The sequence below is a fragment of the Oenanthe melanoleuca genome, chromosome 2 (assembly GCF_029582105.1).
Source record: "Oenanthe melanoleuca isolate GR-GAL-2019-014 chromosome 2, OMel1.0, whole genome shotgun sequence".
NCBI classification, from domain to species: domain Eukaryota; kingdom Metazoa; phylum Chordata; class Aves; order Passeriformes; family Muscicapidae; genus Oenanthe; species Oenanthe melanoleuca.
The window spans coordinates 111,099,989-111,122,072 of record NC_079335.1 but is presented as its reverse complement, the minus strand read 5'-3'; the positions used below and the strand labels follow the sequence as shown (position 1 = coordinate 111,122,072).

At 40.8% G+C, this 22,084-nt stretch overlaps 1 protein-coding gene across 3 annotated transcripts in view; it reads left to right on the top strand.

Annotated features, from left to right (window-relative positions):
* The first annotated feature begins 9,912 nt into the window (after positions 1-9,912).
* RARB (retinoic acid receptor beta) overlaps positions 9,913-22,084 on the top strand; it is a 316,522-nt gene continuing 304,350 nt past the window's right edge. The window contains exons 1-2 of one of the 3 annotated variants that reach the window (XM_056486007.1): positions 9,913-9,984; positions 18,373-18,453. The gene's annotated coding sequence lies outside the window, so the exon portion shown is untranslated. Of the gene's footprint in view, positions 9,985-18,372; positions 18,469-22,084 lie in introns of all 3 variants that reach the window. The other 2 variants (XM_056486006.1, XM_056486008.1) reach the window with 2 other exon arrangements.

Below are 22,084 nucleotides of genomic sequence, written 5' to 3'. Positions count from 1 at the left end.
CTGTATTTGCCTCTCCCTTATCTTACTGCCCTTATTCTTTTCAGATCATTAACTCACCTCCTGCAAAACCTCCCTGATGTATGCATCAGACCATCAGCTCCCTCCTGTGTCGCCCTTCTATACTTTATTTTTCCCTCCAGGTGTAGAAAAGTCTGCAAGAACTGGCTGGCAGTTGCTAAGTGGTTAGTCAGGTCATGGGCCTGTGTGCTACCAAACACCGAGTCCCTCAGCAGCAGCAACAGCAAAGTCATGAAATTCACAGAAGTTGAAACAACTTACATCTTTGGGACTTTTCACAAATTTAATTGAAGATAGACACTGTATTAAAAAGGTAATGTGGAAGGAGAACCAGTAAAAAGGATAATGTAATCATGCCAGCTTTATATATGGAGAAAACGAGCTAAATTTGACTTTTATAGCCGTAAATTGAAATGTGAAACTTGAAAAGAAGGAGGAGTTCTTTTTAGTTCTTTGTTTTTTTAGACGCAATGAAACCTTAAATATCTAATGTGGTCAAGATCTGTTTCCTGAAAGACTCCTGACTATTATATTGCCTGCTCCCTGTCTTGAAATTTAGGATATAAACTTCTGAAATCTTATCATTGCTTTTCACAGCACATCACTTGTAAGAAATTCCAAAGACATTTTACTGGTTTAGAGTAAAACCAAATGGAGAAGGCAATACTATTATAAGAAAAATATAGCATTTTTTCACTAATTTGTGGATGTAAAAATACAAGATAGTGGAGTGGACTTGAACCCCTACACTCAGGAAGGAATTCGGTCATCTGAGTGGTCAGAGAATTTTGTGGCTGCTTAGACTTAAAACACATGGTGGCAAGGCAGAGTGCTGGTTGCACAGTCCAGAATTTTCAAACGTAAAAGGAAAAATATTCAAATAATGTGTCTGCCCCCATTATTTTGTTTGAATCTTCCTGAAAATACAAACATTCTCTCACTCTCACAAACAAATATGCTCTACCATCAAACATATCGGTTACTATTGCAGCTGGACTTTTTGAGGAAAGACATGTATCATAAAACCATTTTTATATGTGGCATTTTTACTATCATAGTCTCAGCAGAGGCCCAGGATTGAATAAGCATGAAAATTTAAGTGCCTTTGTATTCAAAAGGGTGCTCACTCACCTTTGGTCAGAGTAGAAGGAAGGCAAACACCCAGGAGCATGCACTAATGGTAGTACTGCAACTGCCTGTAGACAAGCCCAGGATTTTTGTATCAGACATTTTTTCCCCAGAAGAATCTAAACAAAAGCAAAATAATGGTGTGTCATTTGTGCTGTCACTGTAGGACTTTAAAGTGTTGCACTATTTCCTCACATCTTACTGTAACACAACCATCATACTGTGTAATCTATGTCACCATCGTATTGCAGAATCTGACTTATCATAAACCCAGCACTCTGAGAGCAACCAAGACATATTTAACTGGAAAAAAATAACATTCAGTACAACATGAGAACAATGGAAATCTTCCATGATATATTATAAACAAGAATAATAAGTATCACATTCCTGTAAAATATTCTAAGGCCAAAGACCAGTCAGGTCAGGACCATTCTGTGCTATAGGCTGTGAATGCATTTAGCAAGTGACTCTTCTTTCCCTAAAGACTTAAGTTGATGAACCAGCCAACTAGGGGAAAAAGAGAAGGACATAACACCACAGAAGGAAGCAGATTATTGGGAAATAGTAACACAATGTCCAGCATAAATAGTTCTTACTGAAATGACTTTTTATCGTATTTGAAAGCCAAGTGTTAAAAATTCATTCTTGGGCTTGAACCTTGTCAAAAAAACAAGTTTCACACTCACCTTGTAAGAATATTGATATGAAGGAAGTAAATCAATTCCTTAACAAAAAAAAACCTTGTGTATTATTAATTATTCCAAGAAGTTTATTCTATTTTAACAAAACCTGATGACATTTAAACTAACTTTCACCAAGATCATAAATGCCAAAGATATCTTCTTACAGCTGGCCATAGAGAAGGCTGTTCTGAGTATGTTGTACATTCCTGTTTTGTTTTGGTTTTTTGTTGTTTGGTTTTTTAAAACTTAAAAATGTGCTCTGATGATTGTATTATTCCACTCAGCTTATTCAGATTTTTTTCTGTAGAAGAGATATTGATTTTTTTTTGTTAGTTAATGGAAAGCCCAAACAATGGCACAGAGGTAAACAGTAACAAGAAGTAAAAGAACAGAAGAGAACAATGTTAATTTAAAATGGAAATGCAAGTTAAGTAGGGCAATGACAAAATCTAGCAGGTAACCAGATGTTGGGGTTAAAATGACAGCATGGCTGACAATGAAAATGATCTGCAACAGAAGAGGGAGCTCTCACTGCACTGGCCCTGGCAGCCAGGAGAGGTGGGGTGCTTCTTCCAGCTGAGCCTGTGGAGTTGCTGGTGCCCATTCATTCCCCTTTATTTTCATTTCTGAATATGAACCAATGCAATTTTCATATTAGTCCTTATAGAAAGTTATAGCAGAACGCTCCACAGCAAATTACAGTCAGATATGAGCAATGGATGAAACTCAGTAACACTTACCAAGTCTAGTGGTCAGAGGGATATTTTCCAGAGTTAGGAAGGCACATATTATCCCCATAGCAATAAGTCTGTTTCTTCCTGTATATGCACAAAACCCAAACACCCTGGGAAAAGTACTGCAGCATAAATAATAACAAATATCAACCGTGTTTATGACAACTGAGAGTGCAGACTGAAGGCTGAACTCACTGTATTTAATTAGAAGGCTCTGACCTCATCGGGCTGAATGAAACAGTGACAGCATGATTTTGTAAACCTCCTCAGAGTAGCTGTTACCTCCATACATCACCCTTTCTTGTTTAATAAGCTGTTCCATGTGACTAAGAAAGTAGTCAAAGGTTAACATAGATAAATAGCTGTGTTTTATCATCCACACATAAACAATTATGCCTTAGGTCTCAATTACAAACACCCTAGTGGTATTCTTGTTTGTTTGCTAACTTATTTGTGTTGTTTTGAAGATAATTAGTTCCAGATAAGCAGAAAAGAATGAAATACTTAAGATTCAACGTGACCCTCTGAAAAAAAGGACCATAATGCATCTAGATATTTTGTGTAAAAATTGACTCCAGATTGGAGACTCTAAAGGTTTGCTGTGATGTAGGTGTTGAGTGACAGTATGAGATGCCCTAGGGTACCTTTCCTAATCCTCAGACACCTCTCCAGAAGATCAGAATCCTAGGTTTCAGACCATGAATTGTGCCCCGTGGCTCATCAGTGCCTGCAGGACTGCAAACAAACCTGCAGGAGTAGATCCTGTAATAAACCAACAATTTACAGCAGCAATAGACCTGCCGTATCTTTACCAGTCGAGTACCTGTTAATCTTTCTTTCAGCCATGCTACCACTTGCAACATGTCCAAGATAACACTGGAGAACAATAGGATGTGGGTTCAATTGCCACTCTCGATGCAACTGTTAGAATAAGTCGCCTAAAACTACCCTTCCATACTGTACTCCACACTATTTACTTAGGAATTAGACTATAGAAATGTCATTTCAGAAGAAATTGTAGGACTGAATATCTGCCCTAGAGGCTGAGTTCAGAAACTAGAGCCAGTGAGAAGTGTTAAGACACTGCAAACAAGAACTTCTACATGTGCTGGTAGAAATTATTATTGCTATTATTATTATTATAATAACATATATATATATATATGTGTGTGTATATATATACACACTTAAAAATTACATATTTATTGACACACATATCTCCCTGTAACTGCTTGCAATGATTATTACAGCTTTTTATCTCTTGAATTTTACAAGAATTTTAGCCATCAACACAAATTTAAATATTGCAAAAACTCCTAGAAAACCAGGAAGCACACCATCTGTCCACCAAGATTATGAATGTTGTAGTTATTCTCAGTGTAGATGGATTATAATTGTACAGCAATGGAGAGTATGTAACTTACAGGCCAGGCTCAGTTGTTGGGCATGCTCTGCTGAAAACTTCAATTTTTAAAGTTCTCCTCTAGATTTTGTCTTCTACTACATGGTTGCAGCATTGTAATTGTTATTATTGTCCTTCCTTTTTTTTTTTTTTTTTTTTTAATTTTTTTTATTCTGTGTTTGGTATGCTTATGTTAGACTCATATATTGGTCTGCTTTTTGAAATATTGCTCCAAAAGACATAAAAGTCTTTTGCATCTGGCACCTGTGCAGGTGCAGAAGTCTTTGCTAGTTTTTGATAAATAGGAAAGTATCTCAGGAAGCATGAATCCAAGAATAATTTTATCAGAACAGTATTGGATTGTTGAGGGCTGAGCGGTATTACTTAAAAAGATGACACAAGGGCCTTTGTAACACAGATTTGTTGTTCTTCTCTGATCAGAACTCTAAGCTTGGATCACTGATGTGATTTACAGAGCACATCCCCTCCATTACTTGCAGGACAGACACTAGCTCATACTTGTCTGAAGATGTCTAAAGCTTTGACTTATAGCAGCCATTTGGATTCCTCTGCTGGAACATGCAGCCTGCAGGACCAAACTGCGATGCGAGGTTTCACCAGCATACAGTGCAACTGTCCCCACTCCTTCATCCCTTGGTGGCTGGGTTCCAAATCCTCTCATGAAGCTCACTTTGCTGTTACATACTAGCAGCAAGACTCATTTCTACTTATTATTTCTGGCAACATCTTTCTGATGGTGCTTTGTAAAGTAGCAGGCAGGGTAATCCATGTGCTCTGTGAATTCTGGTACCGACCCTGATGAGCAGTACTACTGGAATACTTCATTTCTACAGTCAAATACTTGGGTTCACTGTTAATTTCAGATCCTCAAGTAACATTGATCTGCTACTAGATGCATAATTTCCCTCAAGAGAAGATCAAGCAGAAATCTTGGAGGGATTACACATTATCATTAAGTGCACAGGACAAATCCAGAAACTCAAACACAGCTTGATTTAGACCTCTGTCTTTCTATAACTTACATTTTTGTTCTTTCTCCATCCAAGCTGCATTTCTCCTTATTAGCTAAGTCCATTAAGTACTTTAGCCAGATCTCTTTATTTGCCTCTGTATTTGTAACAATTTTTCTGCCCTATACTTTTTCCCTATAATCAGGATTCCACCTTATTGTCACTGATTATATGCCAAGGTAACATGATTTCTTACAAATTGACATTGCTTTCTGCAACTTTACATCCTAATTACTTAGAAACCTTTACAATCTTTTTTTTACTCCTACTAAATGCTCTTCCCGTCTTCTTCATATTGTCTTATCAGTATACTTGCAACCTGATACTCCCTGACAGTCCATCCTGGGGACAACCTCGAAGAGCTGATCTTTAAATACAATGCACCAAATTATCTCTCCCAATCTTCTCATTACCATTGAAGAGAACTCTCAGGTAACAAATGGGTTAGCTGTTCTAACGCCTTTGCTCTTTGTCTTTTATGCATGCCCTTGTTAAGTCATTACCCAGCTCAGTAAAGGAGGTTTTACAGTATCAGTTATACTGGTTGGATTTTTCATTAGCTTTATTTTTAACTTCCTTTATCAACCATTCGGAAATCATGGCACCCATGTGTTGCTTAGTTTAATTCCCAAGGAGATAATAGAAGACCAGATGATACACAGAAGCCTAAAGGAGTCCCAGCTGAGTATTTGTAGCTGCAGATGCTCCTATAATCTCAGCTGCCACTATCAGTTATTATTGCATGATGGTCTGAGTGCACCACAGCTTTATTTTTCATCTCTAAAGGTAAAATATCATCTCTGTTACCTAGTAAGCATGGCAGACACAAAATTAATGCTCTAAATTCTGTGCACAGACTCCACGTTCCTTCCTGCCAGTACCTTGCAGAAAAAAGCAAACCCCAACCAACAACCTATGAATATTGCTAGGGACTGAGCTGCTATTATTATTAACACCTTGGGATTTTTATCATGTCCTTAGGTAAGTGCTGGCTGTTGCAACAATTGTTCATGTAAGTGTGCCCCAAGCTTAGCGGGATTCTGGATTTTTTGTCTGCTGGCTGACGTTTCAAATCCTGCAGGATATTTTTTCTTCCTTTCAGTAAAGGAAGCTTTTCATTAAGGAAGCAATTTTTGATTCTGAGTCTCAAGTATTTTGCAGTTTTATATGAGCTGATGTCTCCAGACTATATGAAAACAGATATCTGGGAGGCTCTTTATGTCAGCTTGCCTTAATAGTTGCTGATGCTGACCCTAGTGGATCAGCACATCCTTATGCATAGGCAATTCTGTTTCAGATAGACATCACTGCCTCCACATAGCCAACAAATATTATCCAGTTTGGGATCCACCTGGGAATCAGTCTCTCACCAAACTTCTTAAGGCCATGGCAAGTAATTCAGAGTTGAAACTCCTCCAGTTTTTCAGTCAGTTAATTAACAGTCTCTCCAAGCATGTGTCTATATGTGAGGCTGGCAATTAACAGCTGCTACTTTTAATAAGACCCTAATTTCTACTTTCACATTTGTAAACATACAAATACATCTGCTGTAGTCTTATCCATCATGCTATTGACCTTCTCCAACAGATTGTGAAATTCTCTGTGTTAAACTGTTCTTTGACCTTCTTTTCATTAAGGATTTGCTCATTTTTTGCATAGTTTCCTCTTTACTTCTGAATTAATATTCGGTAAAGAAGTTGTCATGGAATCTCCTGAGCAAAAAATACAGAAAATGATTATAGACTCCTTAATGTACAGAAGCACAATTTTTTCTTTCTATACTACAAATTTGACTTCCTAGGGAAGTTTTCAAAGCTGCATCTGGTCACAGGATAGTCTTTGCTGTCTTTGGAACATTGCTTTGGTCCAGAGCATTTTGAAACATTTTCTTTTAAGGATTTGTGATTTTGTTTTTTTTTTTTTATTTTTAAACCCAGGTGGTTTTTCTAAAAATAATTCTGAGCCATAGGCCTGGGAATTGGCAAATAGGAGAAAAAATGTTAAATAGAATTTGACCAGAAAATCCCCTTTGAACACTCTCCCCTCTCTCTATTTTCTTTCTTCTTTACAGTCTAAAGGAAGAGTCTGACTGATCTGTCATGAACTGTAGGGAAAACAGGAGAATCTTGAATAGAATTTATATAAAGTATTCAATTCCATCCTATGACAACTTAAGAGGCATAGTCATTTCACTTGAAGATGGGAGACAGGTATGAAAGGATTATCCAGAGTTCTTTCCACGATTTAAGAAAGGCTGCCCTACTTAACAGGATAGTTAGCTTTTCTGCTGCTTGAACCATGGGATACAAAAGAAAAAGTACCCGAGGAAGCCTTAGAAAGCAAAGAATTATGAGGAGTTCCAGAGGAAAGCAGCTAAGAAATCAATAAAATGTTCCAGAAGCTCCTCCAAGTGATGAGAAGAAGGAAACTTCTGAGGAAAAAAAACAAGGACCTAATGTTAAATATCTGACAGAAACGTCAAAGACAGCAACACTGACTTTAGACTCTTCTGATCTGTCTACCTGGCTTCTTGATAGAAGGGAGAAAATCAGGAGTGCTTTGTCTGGGAGCACTAGGGAAGAGTTATACTTGGAGGTACTGAATTAGGCACTGCTGCCATACTTGGCTGACTAGTACTTACCAGCAGAGTTGCTACAACTCCTGTCTGTCCACAGCACAGAGCAGACCAAATCACTGTGCAGTGCGTGGGTGATGGCGGTTCCCCCACAGCATTCCTGGTACCATCTCCCTGCGGTTTGGGATTGCACAACCTCTGCCTCCAGATCTTGATTTCCTTCCTTAGCTCCAAGTGACCACCAGGAAAAAGGTCTCTGAGGTTTCCCTAGGACTAGTGTGCAGGGTGAGTGCTGAATCCCAAGCTGCCGTGTGATTAATGGAAGGGCTGACCTCCTGACCTGCAGAAAGTCTTTTAGGAGAGGGTGACCCGCAGAAGGCAGCGTAGATGGCCCAGCTTTGTCAAAGGCTCTGTACCCCAGCACTGAAATAAGCAATGTGGGAAAGGTGGCCTTGGGCACTTGAAATAAGGCAAAGGAACAGTACTGAGGCTTTGAAACTGATTAAGCAAGTAGAATGCAGAGCTGAGTCACTCTGTATTTGTCTCTCCGTGTGCATGTGTACATATATAGATACATATTTTTGTAAGCGTGTGCATGTGTTTGAGTGAGGATATGAAGAAAAGAGGCATTCAGTTCCAAAAGCCACTGCAATAACGAATCGCGAGCTGAAGCTGTCACATCATATGAAACAGATCCAGAGAACACGTGAAGACACAGTCTCAGATATTTTAAAACTTCTCATCAGTGTTTTGCTCACATTTGGTAGCATTTAAATCTGATATCCTTTATGGTTTGTTTTTTTCTTTTCCTGAAACCAACTTTACCCTTTTGAAGCAATGTTTGATGAAAATGCAAAAATTCTTGGCTAGCGAAAGATTTTTTTTTTTATCTCCCGAAGTCATATCATGCAGATTCATGCAGCGAAAAAAACCCGCTGATGTTCTTATGAATAAAAGAAGGATTAGGAAGATTAAAACGCACACCACCAGACTCATTGAAAAAAGGCTCAAGCATATGATATAGCCTTCTGCACATCTTTGCCTTGAGGATCACAGCTGAAACTGTTCTTGTCTTTGCTTTCGGGTAGTTCAGAGAGATGCCGGGTCTGGATCCCCCATATCGAGCTTTTCATAAAAGCTGCTGTAAAAAGGACATTGCAAAGAGAATGCTGCTGAGTGAATGATCAAATTTTATTTTATTTATTTATTTTTGTTATTACCGCCAGATGTTGCCTCAGGAAGTTGAAACAAGAAGTCAGGAACTGACAGTTTAATAATTAAATTGGGAAAGTTGGCAGGTCTCCTGCTACTTCCTCTAATACACAGCATCTTTGAATGAAAGTGTGCAGTATCCCAGTGGCACTCCTTCCGAACTGGCTCATCCATTACTGGGTAATGATTTTCCGTCGAGGCAACAGCAATGCACAGGGCCTATTACACCAGCTACATAAAGTTAAAAAGACATTATGAATAAAGCTTTCACTGTGGCTTTTACCAACATTTCTACACAAGAGTGCCTAACGCTGACATGTGTTTATTAACACTTAATAATGTTTACATAATTCTTCCTTGCGCTCATTACAGCTGTCAAAAATCTGAATAGAGGGTATTTTTGCCTGTTTTAACTCTTGAAGACTTTGCAGTCTCTAAGCTGAGATGAACAGCAGCCGAGAGGATGCTGAAGACCCAGTCAGTTCCTGTGCTGCTGGGATGGAAGGCTTGGAGCCCGTGCCCCACCTGAGCATCATCACACCTTTCCTCCCTCTTTCTGGATTTCTTCCCTAGCAGGAATTCTTAGCATTTCTCAGTACGTGCTCAGCTCCCCACCGGACCCACACACCTGCAGAAGGCATGGAGAGTCACTGCCGCCGTCAAGGCAGGAGGAGGCACATCGGCACTGAAGGGGGGCCGCGCTGGGAGTCCGACGGAAGAAAAACTATATCCAGAGGCTGCGGGCAGAAACGCAGAGCACGCGTGGGGCGAGAGGGTGAGCCCATCCGTGCCCCGTCCCCTGCGCTGGGCGAGGGCCAGGGGTGCCGGCCGGTGGGGACCGCGCTCCATCTGGGAAGCGCCGGACAGCATCGGGAGACCAGCGGGGCGAGCCCCGGGGTGCCTCGGTGCCGTGTCCCGGCCCGCACCTGCCCCGGTCCGCAGGGCCCCGCGGCGGTCCCGAGCGGGAAGCGCCGCAGGGACGGACCCGCCGCCGCCTCAGGGACGGACCCGCCGCCGCCTCACGGCCCGCGCGGGCGGGAAGCGCCCCGCGCCCCCCGGGCCCCGCGCGCGGCAAGGGGGCGCGCGAGCCCCCGCGGCCCCGCCAGGGGGCGGGGCGGGGCGGGGCGGGGGTCCGGGGCTGCCGCCGCCGCTGTCGGCGGCACTGGCGGGGCGGCGGCGGGAGCGGGAGGCTGCCGAGGTAAAGCGGGGCTGCCGGCGGCTGGGCTGGGCTGGGCTAGGCTAGGCTAGGTTAGGTTAGGGGGGGTCGGTTCCTTGCCTGCCGCGCCGCGTCCGGCGTGGGGAGAGGCGGGGAGGGAGCGGGGCGCGCTGCCGGCTGTGCCCCGGCGGTCCCGGCTGGCGCTGGCGCATCCGTGCCCCGGCGCGGGGCCGCGCTGCCCCCGCACCAACTCGGAGCGGGTCAGCGCGGGGCACAGGCGGTCCTGCCGCTGCCCGGCGGGGCGCGGGCGCTGTTTGGGCTGCAGCGCGGTGATGTGGCGGCAGCGCCCGGGCGCTCCGTGCCTTCCTTCTCCTGCGCAGACAAAAGCGCACCCGGGGCGCGTCGGGGGCTGGTTTGGAGCGTGGAGCGCCGGGCTGTGCTCGGGACCCCATCAGCCCGGCACCCGCTCCGCCGCTGCGGCCGCTCTCCTGCTGGGCGGCCTTGGCCCGAATGAACGGCTGTTTTGGCGGAATTAAAAAAAAAAACAACAACCAAACAAAAAAACCCCAACAGAACAACCCAAACCCTTAAAAAACTTGGTGTTTGCAGTGTGGTTAGAACAAGGCGATGGGTCTCTGCGCAGGGTGGCTGGGTGTGCTGAGCGGAGCCCCAGCGATGTGCGCCGTGCGGGAGAGATTCCCGTCCCTCGGCCGGCTGCGCGCTGCGCCTCCCGCTACTTCTGCGCCCGGCAACTCGGGCAGCCCTGCCGGGCGGCTCTGCTGCGCCTTTTGGGAGCCAAAGTTCAGGTTTGCGGCTCCTGTCCTCGCCGGAGGACGTTGTTGGGACGCGGTGGCTGTGCGGCTGGAGCGGGGATTATTTCTGGGTGAGTGAGGCTGGCGGTGTGGGGGTCTGCTGGGTCCCTTCTGCTGCCTGCCAGGGAGTGATCCGTGGCTAGCAAACGCGGAAGACTCGGCAGGGTGTGTGCGTGTCGCAGGCGTTGATGCAAGAAGGTAATAGGGATGCTCTTTATGCATTTCTGGTGTTTTCTAGTGGCGCGCTGTTGTTTGTGTGTAGAGTGACAGTTCGGTCGTTTGAATCTGTGGCAGAATCTTGCTGGTTTGCATAGTGTTGATATTTTGCCTTTGGCTGAGACGTGCTTTTAATAGCATTTAAGCAAGCTGTGTGTAACAAATTATGAAGGGCTAAATTACTGGCAGCAAACGCGGTCTAACTTTGTGCTTTGACGAGAGAGGGGAACAATAGCATGGATTCTGAAAACAAAGTAGTTAATGGAGCAACACAAAATATTATTGTCCAGGGACTGTGCTAGATCTGAAAGATGCCCACCAGGACAGTACAGCAGCAGTCCAAGGAAGGGGAATTCATTGAGACTACTCTTCGTCTCTTTTTCTTGGAAGAGTTCTCATGATGAAGTTTAGCAGGCAGAGGTTAATTATATATGATGCTAAGGCTGACTGAAGGAATTGGATACCTAGTGCAAAAGCCTGTGCATGTGGGAGAAGCTGATTTAAGGTAAAGTGGTGTCAGTGTAAATTTAGATCAGTTGTGTCATTGTGGTAGAAGTTGCTATGTGGACATCACTTGTTTGTAGTTCTGGTTATGTCATTTGGGAAGAGTTGGAAGGAAAACTGCATAAAAAAACATTGCTCTTAAAATAAGAGCATCAGGAGTTAGCGTGTGCTTTGTTTTTTAACTAAGAAGGGTGGTTTTGATTTAGAATATTAATTAATTCGTTCCTTTATGAACCAAGCTCTCTGTAAGAGCTTGTTGTGTCAGCATCTGTCTGTGTCTGTTTTAATGATCAGAGAAGGTTGATCCTCAGCTTTTTATGTGGGTCAGCTTCCAGCAAAATATACTTTGCTAGATGAAGGGTTGCAGGATTTGTCCTTGTGTAGTAGAGTCACAGTGTTTGTAGATGAGAGTGTTTCAACCTGGGTTGTCATTATGTTGTGACTAAGTGTGCTTGTATAGAAAGCAAAGTGACTCCACTGCAGATGGTTGCACTTTGGGCTACTTTGCATCTCTTTTGCATCTTCTTGCAGTGGTCTTGCAGTTCTCTTGCATTTTCAGGTTAATTCGCCATAATAGCGTTATGGTAAAAATGTGTCTGTTACACATGAAAATTGGGTTCTCTCTAGGTAAGAGTGGCACCACCAAGGACTGCTTTTTCATTTTCTGCTGAGGAAATTTTTGTCTTTGTCAGTAGTAAAAGGGATTTATTGATAGAACTTGTTTTGGGGGTAGTGGGTCTCTAGTGTGGGCGAGGTGTAGAAAGCTCGGTGTTCTCACATATCCGCATTTTTGTAGAAATAAATGAATTATTGCAGCAAATTCCTAACTATGAGTGTCTGTAGGTGTGTACAGTAGGAGTTTGAGCCAGGTGTGCCTGAAAGGGATCATCCATTTTCACACTTCTGTTGGTATGGATATGGTGGGTAGATAGCATAAACTAAGTTCCTGTTGACTTCTGTGGATTTACACGTGTAAAAATAGAGTTGCTAGCAGGTTCAACCAGATCTGTGCTAATACTGATGTTTCTCACAAGAAGTACAGGTACTTTCAAGACAAAGATTAGTTTTCCATTATTTTGCACCCTAGGGTGGGATTCTGCTGTTAGGTGATACAAAAGATTAGAAAGGCTGCCACTCCTCAGTGGGATACAATACAAAGTTCAGGTATTGTCATCCAGCTGTTATGAACAGTTACAGAGTGCTTTTTCATGTGGTGGAAGTTTTTCTAACCCTTCTCAGCTAGCAGTTACTTTAATATCTTGACTGGTTTAATAACCTGTTGTTTCAATAGTATTTTGTGGTATTGAGCTCTGTAAGTTATCTGCATTAAATCTGTTGTCTTTCAATATCATTGACTCTCTCTTGTTTATCTATGAGGAGGAGACAGTAGCTATTGAAATTCCCTAAAACAGCTTAGCTGATCTCAATTATAATAATGGAGTCTACTGCGGTGAATATTGCAAGTGCAAACTATTGATACAGCTTAGGCAAGATACTGGGGAAAAATTTTGTCCAATATTTTCTTATTTGTAAGTTGTGTCCTAATTAAATATTCAATATTATAGGAGATAGTCTTTGACTCCCAAGACACTGATGAAATGCCAGTTAAATCATATTTCCCTCCTGCAAAGCAATGTGCAGTATTCTGTTTGCTACAGTACATCTTTAAGGCTGGAAGAGTCATTGAACTTCTCATTCTCTGTAATCCATAGTTTAGTTTGTATTCAGGGTAGATAGATTGGTGAATGTTGAACATATAGGAAGTACGGACATAAGGAAACAGAATAAGGCCCATTGTGAAAAAGCCAAATGAAGTACAGGAAATATGGAAAATTTGTAGAATAGACATTTACCCATAAGGAATATGCTTTTTCTTAGTTTTAGGAGCTACTCATGATAGTGAAAGTGGAGAGAACTCTATTTTATTATATATTTTTTAGTTTGTTGAAGTTATACTTTGTAGATTTTGGATTTATTTGCTACACCAGCTGAACATTTCTCTGCTGTTCACCTCTTTGTTTTATCCTCACACAGTGAGCTTATTATTGTTAGTTTTGGTTACAGCAATATATATTTTTGTAGCACTTTATAGCAAGTTTATAGGGCAATAGACTCTACCATATCTCACATTTAATTTATAACTTTATTTTTCAGCAATTATGGTTAGTCTGCTGCTCAGATCAGAATTAACATTATTTAAGTGTAATTAAAATACGCCAATGTTACTGAAATGATGAAATGCATATGAGCTCATTGAGTTTCTCTTTTCACTAGGTTTTTTGGGGTTATTTTTAGTTTTAATACAGAGTGCAAGCTGTTGCTAATTAGCGTGGTCTCTGTGTAAGCTATATGGAGAGGATAAGATGAAGGGGGGAAAAAACTCCAACCTGGAAATGTGAAAGTGCCAGTAATGGAGGCATTAAAAAGTTTTGCACATAGAGTGGGTTCTGTTCTTTTTGCTAGGCAAGTGATGGCAAAACCTTTCCAGGGCATGTGTAAAACTTCAAAGCATAGTTGAGTCCTGTGCCAGTGTGTGTGTTCGTGCTGGGTGCAAGAGCAGTGCCTCTGTCTGGAGGGGCACAAGTTTCTGTTTTACCTCTCATGCAGTGCTACAGCTTGTGCCCAGTGTCTAGGCTGGTGTGGGGAGCTGGAGGAGGGCACTGAGGGGCTGTGATGCTTGTGCTGTTCCAGAGTTGCAACAGGCTCACTAGTGAGGTGCCCTTACTGTGTGACAGCTCTGGTGTGATTGCCATGGCTTTTCTCTCAATATGAAATGAGCAGGATTGCTGACACTGTTGTTTGCTACTGTTCTTAAATTGCTGAAGGTTATGTGTGTAATATGCACAATTCTGCCAACAGTATGCACAAATGAATATATAGGTGTGTTTGTGTGTGTAAATAGTTCCATGCCTGTTTTTCAGTGCTAATACATGTTGTGTTCTTGGGTGGAACTGCTGCGTCTGCTAAGGGGACAGGTTTTGAACTTGCATGGCTTCATCTTGAAGTCTGGGGCTACTGATTGTTGGAGTATTTGTCAGTCATGATTCCAGAGGTTTTAGGTCTTATCTAGGCAGATATGAAAAGCTTTTCCCTGTGGCAGCAATATGTAGCAAAGAGAAGACAAGTGCTAAATAAATAAGAAATAAAATCTTTATTAAACCCATCCTTGCATGTGGGGAACATCCTATTAAGTTTTATAGAAAGCTGACTTCCTTGGGTCTCTGAATGAAACCTGATTCACGCCCTGTCAGGGCATGCTTTGTGCTGCCATGCAAGGAAGTGTGCTCTCAGTAGCTCAGTGAGGGTAACAGATCTTCTTTTCCTTACACCACATTCTTCTTGCATGTGTTTTGACCTATGTCTAGATTCTCTGAAAATGCTTTGGAATTAACATGGTCAAGTGAGGGATGGGTACTGCTCTTTTCATCAAATTAGTGCAGTGTACCCTATCTCAAAAAAAGGATTAGAAGCTGTTTTTCTTTGAGAGGGTGTTCTAACCCATGGAATTGGTACATATAAATATTTTAGCATTCCATACTATTTGGAAATATTAACAAAAAATGTAAAAGTAATTAATTAAAAAAATCCTACTCTTTAAAGCAGGAACTTCTATCTAGAGTTCAAAGAAAAGTCAAAGGAAATTACACATCACATGTCTTATTTTTCTGGGGTCAACTGCAGGAAGCTGTATAGCTACATTCTAAACCACATTAAATTTTTTTTAAATGTTGATTTTTTTTTTTTTTTTTTTTTTTTGTACTCTTAAAAAAGTACTGTTCCAGTGTGTTTAGGTGATCTGAGATGCCGGTCAGTGCATCACCTTGTCAAATCCTTTGTGCTTGCTGCTCCTCTGAGGTTGTCCTCAGAACTTTCTTTGGGATCAGAAAGTAAGGTACCAATGGTCCTGTCTGTGTCAGGGAACCTGTAAAGTAATGTTGTGTGGTCAAGGTGAGGTATGTGAAAGGTTTTGTTACATTTTCATAAATCATTTAAAGAGTTTTAACCTGGAGCAGCCGCCTTGTTTCAGTTGTCTGGAGTATATGGTGTACAGCAAGATGCTGAATGATCTGGGTTTGCACAGCCTGGAGGTCAGAAGATGAAGGTGAATTGTTGCCTTTCATTCCCTAATAGCTGTTTTGGAATGGAGAGCAGTGCACTTCTCTGAGGCGTACAGAGCAAGGATGGGGTGCAGTTGTCACATATAGAAATGGAGCAATTCTCACTGGGCACAAGGAAAAAGAATTAACAATCAGAATGGTCAAACTCTGATCTGAGGTCTGTGGAAGTTGCAAGATTTGACCTTGGAGATTTAGAAACATGACTGGACAAGGCTCTGAACAACTTGTTCTAACTTTGAAATCAGCGCTGCTTTGACTGGGAATTGGAGGACATGGCCTCTAGAGGTCCTTTTCAGCCTAAATTATTCTGATTCTGTAAGATTTCCTGCAGAGAAAATAAGTATTGTAAAAGTTATACTAAATAGTCTTTTAAATTACATTCTTAGGATGATAGAGCTGTTTGCTTGTGGGATCAGAGGAGCCCTTTGTGTAGTACTCATGGCCAAGAAAATTTAGAATTAAAATGGATAAAGAGCATGAGCAAAGGAACAAGTTTAACTGTTGGGCAAAGTGCTGCTGCTGCCTTGACTAGTCACAGTCTTGCTGCTGTATGTTGAGAATAGCTCTAACAAATAAATGAAGCTCTCTAAGACTGACTGTACACATGTCCTTTGTTCCTGATGTGATGAGAGTAATCTCTGTTGATGGAGTGGCTCAGTGGTGTTAGTTGTGGCATCGTCTTTGTTTGTTTTTTGAGTCATTTCTCAGAACTATCTTGCTGCAAAGGTGGGCAAAATACCAGCACTACTTGTCTTGGGCATCTCTGTGAGGTCTTAGTGATGTCACCAGAAATCCCCATAGATTTGGCCTTCAGACTTCAATTTGTCCTTGAGTTAGTGATGATCAAATAGCCTGTGTTACAGGAATTGTAATGCTGCCAGCATTATTAATTCAAAAGGTGTCTCACTGAAATAACATGAACTTTATATATTGATGTCTATAATGTTCAAAGTGGACAATTCTGTAGTGGAGAACAACTTGTATTTGTTATCCTTTACCCATATGTGAGACGTACATATGTCTATGTGTGTGTGCAGACTTGATACATTTCTCCCTTCTTCTCCAGAAATAAGCAACAGTAACTCCCCTGCTCTTTCCCTAAACAGATGTGTTTGGGGTTTTTTTTTTTTTTGCAATTGACTTTAAATGTGTTTTACCAGTACTTGAGTTTAAGACTGCTGTTCAGCTTTTCAGGAAGACTGTCGGGGACAGTCTATGTCTGATCAGCAGCAGTGTAAGTAGATGTTATCAATCTAGGTTGCTGTATTTTCTCTGGAGGCCAGATTGAGAGCAGCCTTTCTGCAGAGGTACAAGGGACTTGTATAAAAGCTTGAATGATTGCTGTCAGTGCTCCATAGGATGCACGGACTTCAGTGGCTTTTCTCTCCAGGGGCTGCCTACCTGTGCTGGCCACGGGATGCCAATTGAGGAGGCACATTAAGGAAAACAAGCTGTTGCTCAAAGGAGTATCAGTCAGGAGATGTGCTATCCTTCCCCACAGGGAAGGGAAACTGCAGCTCTTTGCTCTGTCTCTTACCTTCCTTGTGTTTTTGTCTTTAATATTCTTAGCTGTATATTTTTTATTATTTTTTAGCATTGACTTTCAAGCTTTTCTGCTCTAAGTCCGACTTCCAAAAGGACTTGAGAATGACTTAATCATGAAATATTAGCATAGAATCACTTTTACCTGCTCTGTGTATTTAAATCAGAAAGAATTTCCTCTATTGTACAAAGATTAAAGGAAAAGATGATTCCTTTAATTTTCAAATGAAAGGTGAAATGCATGCCTTATTGAGGAAGCATAAGAAAAAGGCCAAATATCACTAGATTCAGATGGGAAATCTGGGAGCAGCTCTGTTGATGCTAACAAGATTGTGTTGCAGAAACAAAATATGCACAAATCAGGCTGCGTTTTTTTGATTGTGTTTTACAATTAATTTTAGCAACATTAAGTGTGTATCTTTGATTTAGAGTATTTTCTTATTTGGAAAGCCAGTAGAGAAGTGTTTTCAGAGCAATGAGTACTAAGAGAGGCAGAGCACTTTGTTAGTTCAACACTCATTGTTTTGTACTGCTTCTGATATAGAGGGAAAGAATTGTCTTTTGTGGCTGCAGTTTCTTCACTCTGGTAGCATTTGAGACCAAGAAATTCTCTGCTGAAGATGAAGGAGAGTACAGAGCAATTCTTTTTCCATTTTTCTTTCTTTTCCACTTTTGACTATGATCTTGTCCTTCTTTTCTTGTTGGGCAGGAATGGTTTGAGAAAACAGTGCCCAGTTGGACCAAAAAGATTGGTAGAGGTCATGTGCTGAATTCACATTTCACTTTTTTAAAAAGAGGGTAACATTTTCTCATGTTGATGGCTCAGCTACAGAGGTGTTCCAGCTTTTTCCAAAGTTAAGCTGGGTAAACTGGGAGAAATTAATTATATATGCTTGGTGTTAATGTAAATGTGATTGACTGCCCCTGGAATTCCCTCTGGTGCTCACAGGTGATTTTAGTGGGGACAACTATTTCTTTCTTGAGATGGAACTGAGGTCAGTGTTGCAACTGATAGGGGCGGGAAAAGGAAGGAAGGAAGCATGAAACAAACCTGGGACACCATGTTCAGAGACTTTAATGAAGCAACAGTCTTGGTTTTGATTTCTCATTTGCGGATATTGGAGCTACTGTTAAGATCTCTGATTTTGCTCTGAGTATCGTTGTTCTGGTAGTGACTGTGTTTGCCTCATTCCTTCAGAACTTCATTTTGTAACTGTTCTTTCCCTATATTCTTCCAGGATATCAAACTGGCTTAGGTCCATGAAGACTATGCTGGTGTCAAGCTCCTTCTAACTTGCCTCCAGGTCTCAGGAGCAAAGGTACAGTTAACAGGGGTAAGTTAAAGTCCACTCACAGAACCCCCTGAAGATAATGAAGACTTTAATTAGTGCCTTCTCTTTTACATGGCAGTCTCTGCTACATTTCTTCCTTCTGAGTTGCTTGGTCCATGACAGCAGGCTATCAGTGACAGAGAAGGGGAAATCCAAAAAGTGGAATCACTTTGAAACTCTAGTGAAAAGTTAATGAATAGAGAACTTACAGGGCAAATGCTGATGCAGGCTGTGTGTGTCAAGAAAGCACTTTAAAAGTGAAAAGTGCTTTTTTCTCCTTTTAACTGATCTCTTTGAAAATCTACTTGGAATCACAGTTGAACTACCGTGATAAAATATGTTTTTGGTAGATAAAGTTGAAATAATAGACATCGAGCAATTGCTAGTGTCGCTGGAAATAGCAAGCACATGTTGTAACAAACACAAATTCCCATTTCTTGTTCCATCCTAAGGGCAAAGTACCCTTGGTGCAAAGCCCAGGGGACCTATATAGTCATTAGCAGATGGAGGGGGACATTAATCTTCTACCCACAAATCTGCCCCAACACATAAAGCAGGGAACGTCTGTTGTGAGGAGTGCTAGAGGTTGTATTAAACATGATAGTACAGTTTATAATCATAGTGCCAGCCATTCTTTCTATACACTGCTATGTTTTCCTGGTACTCTTTGTCTCTGGCTTTCACTTTTTCTATCTATGTTCAATAGAGAGTGGCAGTGTTTCTGTTTTTTGAGATTCTGGCAGAATTTTCTTCCAACACACTTAAAATCTCTCTCTTGCTAAGCACTACAGTATGTTAGGATATACTTTAAGTACTTTTTTTGTGTGTAGGGAGAAATGTATCCTTTTTGTTTGTCATTCAGTCTTTCTCATTTGGCAGTCAGCTAAGAGACAGGCACGGTTAATGAGGTATCTCAGCATTATGTTTTTATGGGAGCATAGATAAGGTTAGGAGTATGTCCAGTCTCCAAACTGCCTAGTGAGCATTCTGTATTTGGGAACAAATGCCAGCTGGCAGTGGTTAAGGAGTGCATGCTTATTCTGCTCATGGATAGCCAAAACATGCTCCCTGCTGTGTGCTTTTGGCAGCTTTGTACTGGCAATATGTCTCAAATGCCAGTTGTATGTCCTCCTTTCCTCCTCCTAAGTGTGTCCCATAAGGCATGATTTAGCCTAAATAAAAATGTGCCTCTGTTAGGCTTGGTAATGTATGGAAAGAAAGAGACCACTTACTTTTGAAAATCAAAGTCTTTCTGAAACACCTGTAGTACATTATTTCTACAGTGGAAATAAAAAGATTATTAATGTGTTTTCCTATACTTGGTGGCAATATTGCCCTAAATTTCTGAAGATCTGATGATTTTTGTGATATCAATTCTTAGGCACACTACACTGAAAATTTTGTGTAATTTAGTCTCAATAAGACTGCTGGTTGGAATTTCAGACCTAAGGTTTAGTTCAAATTCTGTCTAATTTTTATTTATATATAACGTGTTTTAATCTTATTTGACATTCTAACTGTACTTATCTGGTCATTGTATTAATTATATTGGTGCTCAAATTAACTGCATTAACTTGTGGTCTGAACATAGTCATCACATCTTATCTTTCTTTTTATTTGTTGAATTGGTTTAAGTCAGTGGACATCTAAAGTGGTATATTTTATTGGAAAGATAACATACATATAGACAGACTGGCTTTTAAAATCAAGTGTCACAAGTCATAGAATAGCTTGGGTTGGAAGAGACCTTTAAAGGTCCTCTACTCCATGTGTTTAGTTGAATTATTTGAAGCAGTTCAGGAATTGTGGTGCATTGGATAAAAATTCTTAAGAATCTGAAGGTAAATAAATTCAGTCTACATTTCTTTGTCTTTTTTTTCCTTCAGTGACAGTATAACAAAATGTAAAAAAGAGCATGCTTTGACAAAAAGGCAAAACACCAAAGATGTTCAATGCAATACTCCAAGAACTGTGTTTAGAGTTAAGGCAACTGTATTTAGGGGAGAGTAAGCAAGCTGTACTTAGAACTTGGCTTTAGAAATACCTACATATTTAAGCTTTGTATTGCTTTTTCTTCAAGAGGACTGAAGCAGGCTGTTACCACTGTCATGTAACTTTCTCCCTCTCTCTGGCAAGAAGAACTCAATTCAGTTTTTTTCAATGGTTAATAAAAAATAGTACAGGTTTCCTTGTAAGTACTTTGTCTCATCCATCAACCAGCTATATCCCGAATATGCAAGGGCATGGGCATCTTTGTCTAGGTACTTGAATGCTTTCATTGTCTGTGCTGTAGTGGAGATGGGAGTCAAATCTTGCTGTGATCTGTGTTGATGAAGCACCGCTGCACGTTGGTTAACTGTATTCATGCTCTAAAAAAACCCTTCGGTATGACGTGCGAAAAAAGGTATTTTAGAAAGTAGGTTGCAAAATCAAACCCTCAGAAGTTGTGAAATGCCAGATTTATGTTATTTTCTTCTGTGCCTGTAATTGATGCAGGGATGTAGATCTTGCAGCTTTAATTTCACCACATCCTAATTGGATAACTCTCTTATGTTAAAAAAATGTGTGGCATGGTTGTGGTACTTTGTAAATAGCACAGTACCATTTATGTAGGAGGGGAAAGAGTATTCACAGAAGAATGATTATAGAATTTGGTGCTAAGTTATTATGTACATGTAGAAGATAAACAGAATTGGTTCAACAGAATTTTAATTCCATGTCAGCTAAATATATTTGCATTATATAAACTTAATGTGTAACATAACTGTTTTTACTGAAGTTTCTCTACTTATGCTGGTGTTGAATTCTGCCTCTAGTCAAAAAGAACTTTTTGAAAAAGTTCTGCCAACACAGTTTTTTGTCTTGGAACAGATTTGAGGCTTGCCAGCAGTGTTATTTCTTTTGAGTTGCAGGAGCAGCTCTAGTTACGTGCCAAAATATGGTCTTATTTTTAAACTGAAAAATAAATGAAACCTATGTAGAAATGGAAACTTTGTTGAATGCCAAATTCTGACCATGTTACTCCCATTGGAACCACTAGGACCAATTTTTGCAGTCTGCACTGTCTTTATAGCATTAAGAGTTATTTCACAATGTGGGAAGTACTGGAAGAAATGAGTGTAAGAAAAGCAGGAAATCTGCCAAAGTCCATGTCTTTTTTTAAAAAGTTGTTACAACCTACTTACTGAGATATATTTTATGCAGATATCAAATTTAACCAGATTTCAGTTATGGCCAGCCACCCTCCATTTCATCGTGTAGAGAAGAGGCATATTGGAAATTTTTGATAACTAAATATTTTAAAAATAATCATAATTTCATGATTTTGGCCTGTTTTCCTCATGTAGCTAGACCTATAATTTTGGAGGCTCTATCTGTCAGGCTTCTTTCCTTCCCATTTTTCTTAATTTTTGCAGTGTTTGTCCAATGTCCAAAGCAGAGTTTTACGGCTAGTTTCAGTAAGATAGGGGTTAAAACAGGAGTTGGGAAAGGGAAATACAAAAAGTATTCAAAAAGTGGTTTGCTCCAAGAGTATCTTCCTCAGATACTAACCCTGCTTCAAAAGGCCCAGGTGTTTTGCCTCCAGCAGTGTGAAAGCACTCAAATCCATTGAGGGCTT